Source organism: Sphaerodactylus townsendi, linkage group LG05, assembly GCF_021028975.2.
Source record: "Sphaerodactylus townsendi isolate TG3544 linkage group LG05, MPM_Stown_v2.3, whole genome shotgun sequence".
Taxonomy (NCBI): domain Eukaryota; kingdom Metazoa; phylum Chordata; class Lepidosauria; order Squamata; family Sphaerodactylidae; genus Sphaerodactylus; species Sphaerodactylus townsendi.
The window spans coordinates 86453379-86467566 of NC_059429.1; the positions used below are offsets into that span (position 1 = coordinate 86453379).

At 42.2% G+C, this 14188-nt stretch overlaps 1 protein-coding gene across 17 annotated transcripts in view; it reads left to right on the forward strand.

Moving 5' to 3' along the window:
- The window catches only part of NFASC (neurofascin), a 257064-nt gene that overhangs the window by 24031 nt on the left and 218845 nt on the right, over positions 1 to 14188 (forward strand). Inside the window, exon 2 of one of the 17 annotated variants that reach the window (XM_048496445.1) lies at positions 7378 to 7470. The exons of the other annotated variants lie outside the window; for them this stretch is intronic. The gene's annotated coding sequence lies outside the window, so the exon portion shown is untranslated. The remainder of the gene's footprint in view (positions 1 to 7377; positions 7471 to 14188) is intronic. 17 annotated transcript variants of the gene reach the window in all.

A 14188-nucleotide genomic window follows, 5' to 3' on the forward strand; every position in this document is an offset into this window, starting at 1 on the left:
TAAAAGAAATATAGAAAATCAAGAAAAAAATGTTTTCCATGCAGGTATGCCTTCTACCTCATCATGGCATACCTAATATTCCAGTAACCTAGACTTGTTTTAGCATGTTTTTTGGTGGATATTAGCAGGAGTGCAGGCCCTCCTCACAGGGATAAAAAACAAAACAAACAAAACAAAATGTCATTGAAGACAAATCTTTTGTTAAAAAGGCACTCTTAACTGAACTATATCAAGACATGATAGAGGACTGTGAAGCTACTTGCTGCCCTCTCTCTAATGGCAGTAGGAAGCAGAAGAGAGTACAGTTCTCAGCTATAAAAATCTGCTTGGATTTAATTGCATTAACATATTCTGGCCATGAGCACATATCTGGACAGCTACTGATGAAAATTCAAAGTGTTTAACATTTTATCATTTCTCTCTGATCAAGTGTGTTAAACTGGATCAATTCCTGTTTATTTGACACTTTCAGTCTCATTGTATGATTGAATGGAGTTCAAATGTGCCTGCAGGCAGTCTTATATGTTTCCATTGTTTATATCCCTCTCATCTGCCAGAAACCCCTAGGCAGAAATGCACAGAGTACTGATACCAAACATAGCCTAGTAGTGCTACCAAAGATAATGCTGAAGCCTATTCATTTACAGAGAGGTAATTCTCTGCCTCGCATTGTAGGCTAAAGGAACCTATTACTTGATGTATCAGAGAATGCTGTATTTAGAGAATAGTGCTGAATATGTTCTTGATGTCTATCTACAATAAAATAACATTTTGGAGCTTTGATTTTTTAAAAGAAAAAATGTTTCAAGTACCCAAGGGCCCAGGGTCTGATTGGGAGTTTTCACAGGGTACTGCCAACAAGAAGATTGCAACTATTCACTGGGTTGTACTCAAAACTTTCTCACATTTAACTTTATAAAGAGGGCCATTTCCTGCATGCAGCTTGTCACAGTACACATCAGAGAAAGGGTGGAAACAATAGGGAAAGCAGTGTAGAAAATCGGCTTTTCTCTTGAAGTAACTGTCCAAGGTGCTCAAATTTTCTTGGTGGGCTTTTCAGTTCTGTTTAGTGCCTATGTGTCCTGCAAGTAGAATACGAATTTGACAAAGGAACTGCCCTTCAGAGCAAAGGTAGCAATGTAAGTTTCCAAATGGCCAGGCATCTTTGTTGCCTTTCAGGTATTTTGGGAAGTCGTGTGTTCCCCTATTTGAATAAACTACTAGAATGAAAATATCACATTCCAACATTGTGACATTTGTGGCAGGCATAAATACAGCCTTGTTGCCATGCTTGGGGGCTTTTCTCCTTTCTCCACACTTGCATGCTCTCCTTTCACACATGGAGTACAGTTGAAAACTTCTGGATTTGGGAAATCTTTAATCAAACTTCAATTGACTGTGATTTCAGAATTCAAGCACCTGAACAAATTGGAATGTGTTTGTGTTCCACAAATCTGAATTCTAAATTTTGGTTTAAGGCAGTTTAGAATCCCATGTGAGAGGGACTCCCATTTCCCCAAGTGCCTGCATTCAGACATGATGGCACATTTCATTTCAAACTTCTCAAATCTGGATGTTTTCAATCAAGCTACATGTGCAACAGGATGATGGAGAAGAGCATTCAAATACAGAAATAAGTTGTGCTTGTGCCCATTATGGATAAACCCTTGTATGTCAGAATTTAGGAATGCAACCGAAAACTCTAATAACTAACTCAGTTTTAAAAATCAGTAAGTGCAACTCAGAGTCTTAAACTGGTCATATGGTCTGTTGGTTTTATTGGGTAGTTAATATTAATACAGTATGCAAAGTGTGTTGACTTCATTCTGTAGACAGTCACGGAGGCATCTGGCACTATGTCAGACCGTGCCTCTCTGATATATATGGTACCACGATCTCCTAATGTTTAGCTACACTGTTGTCTTTGTGAAAAGTCAGGAGAGTGGCTAATGTTCTCAGTGGTGCATCATGTCTCTGATATTATAAAGCTATTTCTGTATAGTGAACTGTACTCTTGCTATACTGTTCTGTTGCTGTACTCTTGCTGATAGCTGCCTTGCTATCAGACGTGCAACAGGCTCGAAGACAGAGTGCTTGTTGTGAGCTCATTGGCTTATTCTCTTGCTTATGTACACAGATGTGTGTGGCAGGTGGAGAGAAATGAGGCTTTGTAATAGGCATGTGTGATTGTGCTCATGAAACCTCTGAAGTTATTTCTGATAAATCTCCATATACTAGAGGGTATCCTGCAGAAGTTCTCTGTGATGTGATATTACAAAGATTTTAGTGTGGCTAGACCTTGATACTATATCGCTTCCCTTCTTGAAGTTGTAAAGCAGGTTCATTGCTTAGGTAGTTCATTTTTATAAAGGTGTGATTTGTACTTCTTTGAGATTTGTACTTCTGCTTATTTCTTAGCTCCTTATATCTGCTTTCTAAAACTTTTTAGGAAATCAGTGTAAAAACGTGTGTGATAGTTTACCTTTGACTTTTACAGGAACAAGCTGATAGCAATAAGGAATCATATAATGAATCATTGGGAAATGTTGTCTTGCTATAAGCTCTTCTTCCCCACCTCCCCCAACTGCTTTTACTTCCAGGGCATATTTAATCCACATTGAGTTGGCTTTGGGGAGTTAATTTACAAAATAATAAATTTCAGTATCTTTGAGGAAACCTTCAATTATGTAGAATGTATTCCTGGTACATGGATAGCCCTGCACTACTATTATATTGAGGTGTATGTGTGTTAAACACCATCAAATGGTTTCCAACCTAAGCCAGCCCTATCAATTAATGTCCTCCAAAGCATCCTGTCAATACAGCTTAGTTTTCTTTATAGTGTCAATCTCATGTTGGGTTTTCCTCTTTTCTTGCTGCCTTCGACTTTTCCTGATATTATTGTCTTTTCCAGTAACCCTTATCTTTTCATAACATGACCAAAGTCTAAGTTTAGTCACTTTAGCCTCTAGGGAAAGTTCAGGCTTGAACTGAAATCCACTTATTTATTCTGTGGTATTTGTGAATCTCTCATCCATTATCATATTTCAAATTAATCAACTTTCTTCCTGTCAGTTTTCCTCATTTCCAACTTTCACACCAATACATGGTAATGGAAAATATTATAGTATCAATTAATTTGGTTTTAGCCACAGGATACACATCTTTACATTTAAGAGTCTTTCCTAGTTCCTTCATGGCTGCTTTTCCTAGTCTCAATCTGCTTGTCATGTCTTGGTTGTAGTCTCCCTTTTTGTTAATGATGGAGCCATGGAATGAAAGATCTTAAACAATTTCAATTTCTTCATTGTCAACTGAGTAATTACTTTTGCCTTCTTGGTGTTCAACTGTAATCCTGCTTCAGCACTTTCTGCTTCAATCTTCCGCAGTAGTAATTTCAAGTCTTCACTATTTTCCGCCAGTAATGTGGTGCCATCAGCATATCTAAAATTGTTAATGTTCCTTCCATCAATTTTCTACATCTATTTTAGCTTTCCTTATATGTTCTACATATAGATTGAAGAGGCTGGAAGATAAAATACATCCTTGTCTAGCACCTTTGCCAGTTGGAAACCATCCTATTTCTCCATATTTTGTTCTACCAGTAGCCTCTTGTCCAGGGTATAGGTTGTACATCAAAATAATCATATATTGTGGCACACCCATTTCTTTTAAATGCAATCAAAGTTTTTCATGATCCACACATGAATAATGAAATGTGTAATCATGAAATATGCTGTAATCTATGGGTGTTCCACAACATGCTGATTTTATAGACACTGTAAATTCAAGTGTATAAAGGTTAATGGATAGGGATGCAAAGAAGTTTTTTAAGCTCTGGTTCTCAAAGGTATGATGATTAAAACCTGGGCATTAATAGCAAGAGTTGTGTGTCATGAAGCTGCTTTGTGAATTTCTGTCATTCTGTTTAAAAACTCTAATACTGTGGAAAGGATAATTGCTAAATAAATGACTGTTCTCCTGGAACATAATTATGTCTGTTCTCATCTTTTTTAGAGAAACTATTTGTCCAAGCTAGAATATATCTTGAGATATCTTGGGAAAAGTTTGAAGAATGTATTAAGTTGAACTTACTGAGAGCCAGCATGGTGTAGTGGTTAGTGTTGGATTAGGATCTGGTAGACCTTGGTTCAAATCCACACTCCATCATAGAAGCTTGCTAAATGACCTTGGGCCAGTAACGCCCACTCAACTTAACCTACATCATAGGACTGTTGTGAGAATGAAATGAAGGAGAGGAGAATATTGTGAGCTGCTTTGTGTCCTGCTCCCATTGGGAGAAAGGCAGGGTATTCTTAAATGCTTGATTCTAACATGTTGCTTATATTGCATACAATTAATATTTGAAATTCAGGCAGGCTTTTTAAAAAAATCATCATCAATATTAATAGTTATATTATGTATTTATTTAAAATATTCATTAGGTGTCTTTCTCCCTTGTTGAACTCAATACTGTTTAAAATATAACAATTATAAAAACACATTTAAAACAATATAGATAAAACAATTTTTCAAAGTCACAGTTTAGACTGAAAAACTCCAATTAGAGCTGCCAGTAAATAAAAACTAAATCAATAAAATGCAGTCCTAAATGAAACTGTTTCAACTGCCTCCTGAAGATCAACAGTGAGAAGACTAGGTGCACTTCCATGGGGAGGTTATTCCATAATCATAGGGCTGCCACCAAAAAGGCCCTCTCTTGTGTGTCTACCAGTTGAGCTTGTTTGATTGGTGAGACAGTCAGGAGGGTCTCTTCTTGCAATCTTAATTCTTAAGCAGGAATGAGAAGATGGTCCTTCAGATACTCCAGTCCCAAGCTATATAAGGCTTCAAAGGACAAAACCAGCACCTTTAATTGGGTTAGGGAGTGGGTTTGTAACCAGTGTAGTTGTTGTAGTGTTGGGGTCTCAAGTTCCTAATATCTAGCCTCAACCAGTACTAAGGGTGAGTATAACATTTGTTCAGTAAATTTGGGGTTCAGGTTTTAAAAACCAGGAAATTTTCAGTAAAGCCAAATAAAGTCAATAATTAATTTAGCCAATAACCCGAATATTACCAAATAAAAAAGATTGTGCCCCACCTCCATCACCGTTTCTCAAGTCTATATTGACGTGGGAAACAGTGATGAGGCATGGGGGAGAGTCCAGTATTTAGTTGAAGCTCTGCTGTCCTTGACACCGTTTTCCAAGTCCACCTAGATCTGGGAAACTGCAATGGGGAGAGTCCAGCATACAGTTGGAGTCCAACATTCAGTTGAAGCTTTGCACTCCATGCCAACATTTCCCAAGTCTACATTGACCTGGAAAACTGCCTGGGGGGGGGGGGGCGTCAACTGGATGCTGATGATGGGGAGAGCTTGAGCTGAATGCTCTTTTTTTCCCCCAGCTGAAAATGCCTTGGGGGTTTTATCAGTAAATTAAAAACCTGAAAAAAGCTGATATGGCTTGACCAGCATTCTATCCTCAGCATTCTGCATAATGTTTGCCATCAAGTCACTGCTGACTTATGCCAAACCTAGTAAGGTTTTCAAGGGAGGAGACATTCAGAGGTGGTTTGTCATTGCCTGCTTCTGAGTCATGTCTCCAGTATTCCTTGGAGGTCTCCCATCTCAATACTTGCCAGGATCAAGGCTGAGAGTGTGTGACTGATCCAGGATCACCCAGCAAGTTTCCATGGCAGACTGAGGATTTGAACCCGGGTTTTCCTAACTCTATAACTGACTCCATAACCACTACACCATTCTGGTTCTCTAAATATTTAGCATCTTAAATGTATCCTAGTTGTTTTGTATACTTCTCTGTAACTCAATAAAATAAATATCTTAAAATTCCCACTAATTTAATGGTTCAGTTCTGAAACTGTCATTTTTTTCCTTTCCCCCACATTTCTATTGAAAAAAATGTCAACTATCTTGACTCTTCTTAAGTAGAGAGCCAATGGAGTATAATGCATAAGAACAGCAGACTCTGATCTGGATAACTGGGTTTGATTCCCTGCTCCTCCATGTAGTAATATAGAAGCAGCCTCCTTTGTATCATTCTATCCTGCCTGGAACTGTGAAGTTAGCTGTGCTCTTCCTGTCTCCCCCCCCCCCCCCACTTCTAGGATGGGAGCAAGTACTGCTTGCTGAATTTTTCTGTACTGTCAGCCAAAAGAAGAGAGTAAACATTAAATGTGGTCCCTTCCGGCCTTTTAAAGTCTATGACTATTATCTTTGCCAAGTTGGGTGACATGTTTACACAAGAAAAAGATTTGTTCCTAGTATAGGTAATGAAGCATAGCACAATTCTCCTTCAGAATTTCAAAATGGTTGTTTATTATGAGATGCGTTACCTGGGCAAACAGCTTACTGAACATTTCAGCCAATGATACAGATGTGAAAGTCTTTAAAGTACAGCTGTATTATTTCCCAAATATGTGATTAACAATAAGATGGCATACTCTTGAAGGTCTAATTGCATTGCAAATATCACCCTGTCAGTTCGTATTTGGTGTTTCAGTCTTTGTAAAGCTGCATTGGCTTCAATGGCAATTGTGCTCTTTCAAAAAGTTGAAGTATCGTATAGTCACTTGAGTGGTTTGTCACGATGATTGCCATTTGATTTCATCTCAAATGTAGCGTCTTCATTTAATTTTAAAGAAAGTCCATGGAGGAAGTACTGTAAGTTATATAACAGAAGCTTTTGAAGAGAAAAGCAAATGGGAAACTGTCTTGAGGGGAGGGAACTGCTAAAGTATTTTTCCCATTTCACAATTTTTCCCATTTCACAATACCTTCTGGGAACAGGTTGTGAAAACTTGAGCACCAATCATGGTGTTGTATCCTATGCAACAGTAGAGTTCAGCTTAACTATTAAGTATTCAGAGGTTCCTTGGCGGGGCCAAGGAACAAACAATAATATGCAGTGTTCTTTCAGTAAAAGCTTGGGATGTTGGTCAGTAGTGTCAGCTATTAAAGGAGCAATGTTCTTTGTGTTTTTATAATATTTGTGGCTTCAATGTGTAATGATCTATCTTTGCCTAATGTCTTCAGTTCCGCCACCGCACTAGGTGTTCTTGAAATGGTGCTCTTGGAATTGGATTGCTCAATCCAGCCACCATATTTCGCACCCAGAGTGGTCAATTATTTAAGACTTTGAGGATTCAACTATATATCCCAACTCTTATTAAATTATCTAAGTGCCATTTTTTCTGAACTGAATAACAAGTAAAATCTCATGAGATGCTTGTGTATTATATTAGCACAAGTCAAATAAGCAGAAACATTGGACATTCTAGTATTTCTTAAAGAATTGATAAAATCTTAAATAGTTGAATTAATCTTTATTCTCTCTCCTGTCCCACCCTGGTATGTAGCCATTGGTCTGGATCTTGTGTATCATCAAAGGCCCCCACCTGAAATCCTGGTGTGCTGTTGCCGCTACTGACCTTGATATTCCAATGCTCAGGGTAAGGCAGCTTCATGTGTTCATGTTTTGATTCAAACTACTAACCCTAAGTCAAATAAAACCTTTATGTTATTCTATTGATACAGAGCTTGAGGAAAGCAGTTCCTATACGTTAGTGATACCATCTTATTTCAGTGGAATGACCCTGTAAGGCAGGATGATATTGCAGACGAGAGACAGCAGCTAAAAAACCAGTTGCTGACTTAAGGCCCAGCTCAGATTATTAATAACAACTTTATCTATGTAAGCTCTATAAAACGTATGTACCATGACTGTTTCCATAAACCAAAGTTTAGATAACTTTCTTCCTCATGAATAGATGTTCCTGAGTTCTTGGCCTCTGAGAACACTAACTGCAGCACCAATTGTGACAACACATTTTATGATGTAGATCCCTATTCACTGTCACTAGGCTGCACTCAGCAAGTTATTGGGCACAGACAGCTGTCAAGTAGTAACACATACCCTAAAGGACTTTTGAACTCTGCTGACTTGCGTTGGGGTCGGAAGCCATGGAAGGTGGGCTCTGTGGCTTCTTGCCAGTTCTTTTGGTCACCTAGCGTACAAGCAACCTGTTTTGAAATGGTAAGAGAAGTCGCATTACCTTGGAGCAGGAAAGTGGAAAAAGGAGCACTTAGGAGGAGGAAGTAGGAAGAGGGAGGATAACATGAATCTGCAGCAACAGGAATGACCTGGTACTGACAAGGAGGAGAATGATTGGTGAACGGGGAGGGAGAAAATGAATTTTTTTCTTCTCAGCAAAACCTCATAAGTTCCCTCTCTGTCTGTTCATCCTTTTCTAATCATAGAGATTAAGGAGAGACAAAATTACGTACCCTCTAAATGACCCTTTCTTGCCTGTGGTATAACCTTAGCTAAAGTCATTTCTGTGATGTCACAATATTTCACGTTGCTTTGTCATTGTCTTGAACTAAAAGGCTGAGGCAGTGAGGCAGAAAACTGCCATAGATTTGAGAGTTTTAGATATGGCTCCTAGGGTGATATTATAAGCTTTTCAGTAATTTACAAAAACAGAAGAAATATCATTGACTTGAAATGTCTCCTGTTGACTGCTTATTTTAGGTTTAACACTGAAATTGTTGCTGTGGAAGTCTTTTACAGACCCTGCATTTGGTTTCAAAGCAGATTCTTTCCAGTATAAGCTGAGATTTACAAATCTAACCTAAAATTTGGATTCAAGTTCAAATCCCATTGAAGCCTTCTGGGGGACTTTGGACCAGTTGCACACTCTTAGGCCTGACCCTGGCTAGTTTTTGGATGGGAGAACTCCAAGGAATACCAGGGTCATGGCACAAAGGCAGGCAGGCAGTGGCAAACCATCTCCCAATGTCCCTTGCCTTGATAACATTATGGGGTCGCCATAAGCCAGCTGTATGATAAAGAAAATATGATGATAAAGAAAATAACAACCTCAAAACAACCCCCAAGCTTAAAATTATTTAAAATTTTGCTAGTATCTGGGAGTCTTTTGGCAGCCTTGTGGGGACTTCTTTATTAAAGCTTTAAGTAGTTCCCTATGCCAACACGCTCCACGCCCCCTCTTGCCAGCAGTTGAATAGCAGATTCAGCCAGGCCGAGCTCAACATCCAACTTTGCCTACCAACAACAACACATTTACTGGTAGCCACAGGCCTTGCACGTGTGTACATAAAACATATAATCCTAAAATCCAAAGACACACTAAAACCATATATAACCTAAATCAGCAGTGTAAAGCTTATCCAATTCCAGATTATAAATATTAAAATCACTTATCCTATATAACAGGCATATCTATAATTTAGCTCTTATAGCTAGGGCATCAGTTAACTTTACCCTAATCCTAGCAGCTAAGAACAAAAAAATTGCATCATTATATGAGACATGCTCAAAGACATGGCCATGTGAAAGAAGACGTTGTCTTTCTACTGTAGGTGTGGGGCATCTTGTATGGGTGTCTTCTCCACCAGTTGCAGAGAGGCAGGAAATGACAAAATAATTATCCTTGTACTTCCTGTGCAGTCTCCGGGGTCACTTTCCCTCAGTATTTCCCTGCCTCTGCAGAGAGCAGACGTGTTTTTTGGAGACTCTGGCAAAAAACCCTCTGTTTGTTTTGTGTCGTTTTGTGTGTCTGTCTGAGAGCTGTCTCAAAGCCGGGTGAGTGCTGTGTTCCGGTTTAGGGAAGGACCTCAGCGTAGCTAGGGGATCTATTGCAGAGTCGCCCCAGGGCAACCACTAATTTTAAAATTGCTGACTTTAGAACAACCCCAAATGGAAGCAAGATCCTTCTCCCCAGAACGGGAGACGTTCGTGGCCTCCGCGGCCGAGCGCACTCGCTCCGCGAACCCCGGGAAAGCTAAAAAGAAGACGGGGGGAGCGAAAACCGCCAAAACGTCGGGCGCGGGAGAATCGAGCGCCCAGGAGCATGCGCAGTCGGCAGTGACTGCAAAGAAGAGACGCTTGCAAACCGACTGGAGTTTCGCGCCTTCCCAGGGCGCGCCCCTTATGGGAAACTCCACGGCCGACTCCTCCAACCTTCCCAGGGTTACGGAGCAGTCGTGCCTTTCAGAGGGCGGCACGGATGATCGCGCGGTTCTTTCCTGTGTTCCACTCAGGCAAGACCCGCAAATGGCAGAGCAAGGAAACTCAGCCCCAAGCCAAATGACTCCAGCGGCAAGCTGGATGAGTGCGCCCCCAGAGGCCTTTGCGGAGTTCCTCAGCAAACAAATTGACAAAGCTCTGGACGCCAGAGATCAAAGGCTTGCTGCCGCCCGAGCCCAATCCCTTAGATCACGCAGCCCTCACAGGGAGGGCTCCGTTTTTCACAGAAGGGACCCCTTAGCCTTCCCAGAGGAGGAAGAAGAGGGGTTATCTAGCCTGGATGAGAGTGCTGACGGAGAAAAATTCTCTGACTCAGAGGAGACCACTGAAACAATCCCTGAACAATCCACTCAGTTTTTCAAACTAGAGGAAATACAAGCCCTAATTTCCAAAACTATCTCTGCTTTGGATCTCCACGATCCTGACGGCACAGAAGAACTTCTATCCCAAGCCGTGGCAGCTGCCACCACACAACCAATTTAAAGGGTTCCCTAAAGGGAAGGCTGACTATCTACCCAAGGATAGTGTAGGAGAAAAATTTTTCCCAGTTCCTGAATGCTTTTTAAAAAGGATTCAAAGGGAATGGATGAATCCCACCTCTCACAAAGGCTTGCCCAACAATTTTAAGAAAAAATATTTGATGCCTCAGCAATTCCACGTTCTCTTACAAAACCCTCCTGTGGATGCCCCTGTTACAGTTTTACATTCTGGAGCCTTGGTGGCAAAAGAAGGGGAAGGGAACATTAAAGACCCCCTGGATAGGAGGTCAGAGGCGGCGTTGCGCAGGTCCCATGAATGGTTGGCAGCGGCCATTAAAACCTTGACTCCCTCCTCCACAGTGGCCAGAGCCACAATGGTTTGGCTAAAAAGACTCCTGGAAATGATTCCAGTCGAGTCTAAAGGTGTCAGGGAGGGCATAGAAAGAATTCTATCTGCAAACTCCTTTATAGCGGATGCCACCTTCGATGCCATGGCATTAGTGGCGAGATCCATGGCTTCCAACATGATTGCCAGACGCAACGCATGGATCCGCCCATGGCAAGCTGACATTCAATCCAAGCACGTAGTGGCTGGTTACTCTTACTACGGAGAAGCCCTATTTGGGAAAGAACTGGACCAAGTCCTGGTCCAAACAAAAGATAACAAAAAGACAATGCCAAAATCTGTCAGAGGACCAGACAGAACATCGAATACTAACAAATTTACTTTCAGATCTCACAAGACCCTCCCTAGGTCTCAACGGGATGGACAAAGAACAACCTGGCAAAACCAGCAGTCCTTTCGGAACTACAAGCAACCTCCCAAGCAGTTCTACAAACAAGGGAGAAACTTCAACGCCAACAAAAACAAGCAATGACTACCTGGACCTTCCAGTGGGAGGCTTAAGCCTCCAATTTTTCCAACAGAGTTGGCAAGGGAATCACGTGGACAGGTGGACACGGGAAGTCATTTCCACAGGCTACGTGATAGAATTCAACATTATCCCACGGCAGCATGTGATGATCTCACCGCTTTCAAACGACCCGATCAAAGCCAACAGAACCCTGGAGGCAGTCTCTCACCTCTCGAAAATTCATGCAATCGAGCCTGTTCCTATAGCGGAACTGTACTTAGGGACGTATTCACATTTCTTTACAGTCTCCAAACGCAATGGGGACTGGAGAGCAATTCTGAACTTAAAATGTCTCAACAAATTCATTCGAGTTCCAAAATTCAAGATGGAAACCCTCAGGTCAATTACAGCATCGCTTCGTCATCAAGACCTGTTGACTTCACTGGACCTGACCGAAGCATATTTACACATTCCGATTCACAACTCTCACAGGAAATACCTGAGGTTCGCGGTCCAGGATCAGCACTACCAATTCAAGACCTTACCGTTCGGGCTGGCCACAGCCCCTCGAACTTTCTCAAAAGTCCTCCTGGCCCCGGTCATTCTTCTAAGAGAACAAGGGATTCACGTTTACCCTTACCTCGACGATCTGCTGATACGCTCACGATCTGTCGACAAAGCCAACGAAGATACCAACGTAGTCCAAAACGTCTTGTCTCAGCACGGCTTTATCATAAACAGCGAAAAAAGTTCCTTAACTCCCTCCACGCTTTTGGAACATCTGGGCGCCGTGATAGACACGGTTCAAGACATGCTATTCATCCCAGAAGAGAAGATTTCCAAAATTCGTTGGACGACACTGGAAATCATGTCTGCCAAACGCAACTCCGTGCTAAAACTTGCAAGCCTGTTGGGACTTGTCATATCAGTAATCGATCTAACCCAGTGGGCACGACTACATGCGAGACCACTACAACACTTTCTTCGGTCATACCAACTGGACATCATCAACAAAAAAGACAAACTTCTAACGCTACCCTCCGAAGTCCGACAAAGTCTGCAATGGTGGTCGAACCGAGCCAACCTGAGACGAGGAAAAGCGATACCACCACATCCTCCTCGACAACAAATATTTACGGATGCCAGCCTCCAGGGCTGGGGGGCTACACTCAGCCAACAATACGTCCAAGGCTGTTGGTCCCAGGAGGAATCCAAGCTACACATCAATGTTTTGGAGACTCGAACAATCCTCTTCGCTCTTCAGCATTTTCTGCCCCAAATTCGTCACCAACATATCATCATTCAAACAGACAACGTAACCGCCAAGATGCACATCAACAACCAGGGCGGCTCCAAATCAGCCAAACTGCACTGGGAAGCTGCGAAAATCCTCCGTTGGGCAGAGACCAACTTAGCATCCCTGGAGGCGCTACACATCAAAGGGTCTCAAAACCTCACAGCAGATTGGCTAAGCAGGCAGAAAATGTGCGAACACGAATGGCGACTCGATCCATCTGTCTTCGACCTCATATGCAAAACCTTCGGACACCCAGAGATCGACCTGTTTGCATCACAACGGAATGGACAACTTCGAATTTCATGACCATCGGAATTACCATCCACAAGCAGCGGGTACGGATGCTCTGAACGCAGAGTGGCCGACAACTCTTCTCTATGCGTTTCCTCCGTTTCCTCTTATCCCTCGACTTCTGCGCAAGATAATAGCGGAAGGCGCATCAGTGATACTAGTAGCTCCACGATGGCCCAGGAGACCGTGGTTCTCCACAATCCTAGAAATGTCAGTTTCGAAGCCACTGACCCTGCCAATCACGACCGAGTTCCTGACTCAGGGTCCTATAGTTCATCCAGATCCCACATGGCTAAAGCTGACCGCGTGGAACTTGAACGGACAAGCCTAAGGAGTAAAGGGTACTCAGAACAAGTTACAGCCACGATTCTAGCGGCCAGACGTGATTCCACAGTCAGGATCTACAATTCCTCCTGGAAGGCGTATGTCAGGTGGTGCCAGCGTAAACAACTCGACCCTACACAACCGGCAACTACAGTCTTGTTGGAGTTCTTACAACATGGCTACTCCATGGGTCTCAAGTGTTCCACCTTACGCAGACAATTGGCAGCTATTGCTACAGTCCTTCCAGTCACAGACAGTAAGCCAATTACAAAACATCCAGACATCATAAATTTCTTGAGAGGAGTCAAATTGTCTCAACCAGCGGTGATCCACAGGTTTCCCTCCTGGCGTCTGCATGCAGTCTTATCGGCTCTCACCAAGCCTCCATTTGAGCCCATCCAAACGGTACACATCAAATGGGTAAGGATGAAAACCTTATTTCTGATCGCCTTAACGTCGGCTAGAAGAGTCTCGGAACTACGAGCCTTATCAGTGAACAGCAAGTCCTGTGTCTTTCATAAAGACAGAGTGTGCCTCCGTACGGATCCCACTTTTATTCCAAAAGTGAACTCACAGTTTCACACTCGCCAGGAGATCATTATTCCAAACTTTCTGCCGAATCCCACTCATCCAAAGGAAAAATTATGGCACACACTAGATGCGCGCCGGGCTCTAAAAGCGTACATTATCAGAACAGAAAACATTCGAAAATCGGAAAGTATGTTCATAAACATTCATCCTCCCAAATCGGGGGAGCTGATGTCCAAGGCAGCTATCAGCAACACCTTAAAAGCATGCATATGTGAAGCGTACAAAGCTTCTGGTCTCACCGTTCCCTCGGGAATCACCGCTCCACTCAGTTCGTAATCGCGG